Here is a 3,474-nt window from a genome sequence, read left to right on the forward strand (position 1 = left end):
GGTGCTTACTGCCAGAATATCAGAAGTCCAGCCTCACTCACATAGAAGCCACCATTGGTCTATGAAGTGTCCCATCAGAAATTTTTTCCTAAACCATAAACAATTTATGCATATAAACATGTAAATATGTGTTACATCTATAATATGTACATAATATGTGAGTTTTGTGGTTAAGAACTCAGGAACATTTTAAATTTGGAGTAACTGTCCTATCATATGAAAGCTACATATTTGTTATAAATTGTTACCACCAAAGTTAGTCACAATCTTTCACCCAAATATAGATTTTTTTCAAATGCAAATATTTTCAATTAACTTGGTGTCTTAAAATAGCAAACATGGCTGAATATAACCTGTGTTGTCTTCCTTCATACCTCGTGGATTAAAACTGTGTCACGGTGACGATAAAAATGTCATCTCTCTGACCATTGACATCTTCAGTTCTGGGAACTCTGACCACATTCAAATCCTTCACCACTATTTCTGGGAGTTTTTACTATGGGGTAGGGATGAGGGTGGTCGCGTGTGTTTTCCCAAATGAAGTTTACTCAGCCACAGAATGATCTCATCTATCCCTAGGCCCAACAAAGCTGTACCTTACAGCTGTTGGGTTCACCTGGCATAGCTCTCCACCCAGACTATGACTCCCTTCGGCATCAGCAGGGGGTGATTTTAGTTCTCTTCAGGGAACACTACTCAGATGGAGCCAGAATCTTTGACTTTATACACCACAAGGAAATATTTCAGGATGAGTCAGGATGAAGTCAACCTGCAGTTTATTAAGAAAAGCCTTAGGGGGCAGAGAGATGGCTCGGTGATTAAGAGTGCTGGCTGCTTTTGCAGAGGGGCCATTCCCAGCAGCTCACTACCACACAAAAAATAATAAAAAGTATGTACTTAAACCCAGCACACAGGAGGCAGAGGCAGGTGAACTCTGTGAGTTCAAGGCTAGCCTGGGCTTCAAAGAGTTTCAGGACAGCCAGGGCTATACAGAGAAACCGTTCCTTGAAAAAAGGGGGAGGGGGGGGGAAACACAGCTGGCAAAATGGCTCAGCATTTAAGACCACTGATTGCTCTTTCAGAGGTCCTGAGTTCAATCCCCAGCAACCGCATGGTGGCTCACAACCATCTGTAATGGAATCTGAAGCCCTCTTCTGGTGTGTCTGAAGACAGCAACAGTGTGCTCACATACACAAAATAAATAAAATCTTTTTAAAAGGGGGGGAAGGGAAATTTTAATATAGATTTAAGCATGATAAGGGACAAGCTTAGGAAAAAGTTGAATATATCCAAGTGTGGGCATGGGCTTCTCAAGAATCTGCCTCTCTGCTTTACTATGGATCGAATCTGGGTCTCACACATGAGGCAAGTGCTCTGTCTCTGAGCAACATCCCCAGGCCCTCTGCCCTTCAATTTTTTTTTTTGGAGACAGAGTCTTACCCTGGGTTCAGTACCCACATGCTATCTTACAATCATCCATGACTCCAGTTCCAGTGGATTCAACCCCTCTTCTGATCTTTATGGGCACCAAGCACACACAATATGTGCATATGTGGTGCACACAAAACATTCGTACACATACATAATTTTTAAATTTAAATATATTTTGAGAGGGTGAAAAATCACTATGTAAATCTTGGCTGGTCTGGAACTTTCTATGTAGACCAAGTTGACCTCAAAGTCACAGAGCTCTGTCTACCTCAGCTCTGCCTCCTGAGTGCTGGGATTAAAGGTGTGTACCACCATGCCTAGCCTACATTTCACATTCTTATTTTATTACTTTTTTTTTTTTTTTGAGACTAAATTTGATGTAGCCCAGGTTGTTGTGAAGAACTTCCTGCCCCACCCTGAAGAGTTACTGGAATTACAAAGCTGTGCCTCCAGGCCCCATATCTATTTACACTGCTTTTGAAATCACAAATTCACTGGATCTTTTAAAAAAACACAGTAGAAAGTACTTATCTCAAAAAAATCTTTATTTAGTACACAAGATAAGGTAAATTATGTTTTGTCACATACATTTACAGATGATAAGGTAAGAACAGACTAAAGAAAGTCAAAGGAGTTCTTTTTGTTTGCTTGGTTGGTTTTTAGAGACAGGGTTTCTCTGTGTAGCCCTGGCTGTTCTGGAACTCGCTCTGTAGACCAGGCTGGCCTCGAACTCAGAAATCCGCCTGCCTCTGTCTCCCAGGTGCCAGGATTAAAGGCGTGTGCCACCACTGCCCTGCAAAGGAGTTCTTATTATCCATGGGTCACAAGGACATCAAGGCATGTTTTGATTATAAACATGGCTAACCCCTTCTCTGTGAAAGTTTCTGGATTCTTAGCCACCAGGGGTATGGAGCTACCTCCCAGACCCAGAGGATGAGGAGCTGCATTCCTGTGGGAGAATATGAAACTGTTTCAATGGATCAATTGCTTCAAAATTCAGAATCTTACCAGACATGCTGGCACACACCTTTAATACCAGTGTTCAGGAGATGGAGGCAAGTGGAGCTCTGTGAGTTCAAAACCAGCCTCATCTATATAGTGAGTTCCTGGCCAGCCAGTGCTACACAGTGAGACTTACTTTAATATATATATATGGAACGCTTCACGGATTTGTGTGTCATCCTTGCACAGGGGCCATGCTCATCTTCTCTGTATCATTCCAATTTTAGTATATGTGCTGCCAAAGCGAGCACGAGACTTACTTTTAAAAAAGAATTCTCTTTTTAGGATATAGAAACAATGATGTGTGTAGTAGCACATCTGACACATGGAAGGCACATGCAGGTGTTAGCTGGTATTACCTTGATTGTAGAGGATGAGGTGATGCCCTCAAGTCACACTTGTTCCTTTGTTCGACTTTGCACAAAGTTCTTGTACCCTTTCTGTGCCTTTTCCTTTCATCTTTAAGCTGCAGGGAGAGTTAATTATGACACCAACCTTACAGATCGGGGGTGGGGGCAGAAGTCACTAAAGAACTCATGTAAAATATTTCCTGGTTGCCACATAATAACTTCTCAGTGGATTAACTGTTAGGATCATTTGCATATGTGTGTATACTATGCTTTGTGCCGTTGTGTAGTAACTTCTCAATGGATTAAATGTTAGAGCTATTTGCATGTATATGTGAACTTTTGTGCTAATATGGCTGATGGTTTTAAAACCATCCTTTCCTATCAATGACAGAACTTAGAAGTGTCAGTGAGATATGGAATAAAGCAAGCAGTGTGATGCTTAGTTTGTCATCCCCCCCGAAAAAAAGAAAAGAAAAGAAAAGAAGGACCAGCGAGATGACTCAGAGGTTAAGAGCACCTGGCTGCTCTTCCAGAAGTCCTGAGATCAATCCCCAGCAACCACATGGTGGTTCACAACCATCTGTAATGGGATCCGATGCCTTCTTCTGGCGTGCCGGCAGAACATTATATACAAAATAAATAATAAATCTTAAAAAAAGAAAAGAAAAGGAGCTGGGATGGTGGTATAAAC

The 3,474-nt window shown here is 41.6% G+C and overlaps 1 non-coding gene across 1 annotated transcript; it reads right to left on the bottom strand.

The window, feature by feature from the left end:
• Positions 1-2,577: 2,577 nt before the first annotated feature.
• On the bottom strand, positions 2,578-2,684 carry LOC116086786. The gene has a single exon (XR_004117126.1). It is a non-coding gene; the product is annotated as a U6 spliceosomal RNA (small nuclear RNA).
• Positions 2,685-3,474: the final 790 nt, after the last annotated feature.

This window comes from Mastomys coucha, unplaced genomic scaffold, assembly GCF_008632895.1.
Source record: "Mastomys coucha isolate ucsf_1 unplaced genomic scaffold, UCSF_Mcou_1 pScaffold12, whole genome shotgun sequence".
NCBI classification, from domain to species: Eukaryota; Metazoa; Chordata; class Mammalia; order Rodentia; family Muridae; genus Mastomys; species Mastomys coucha.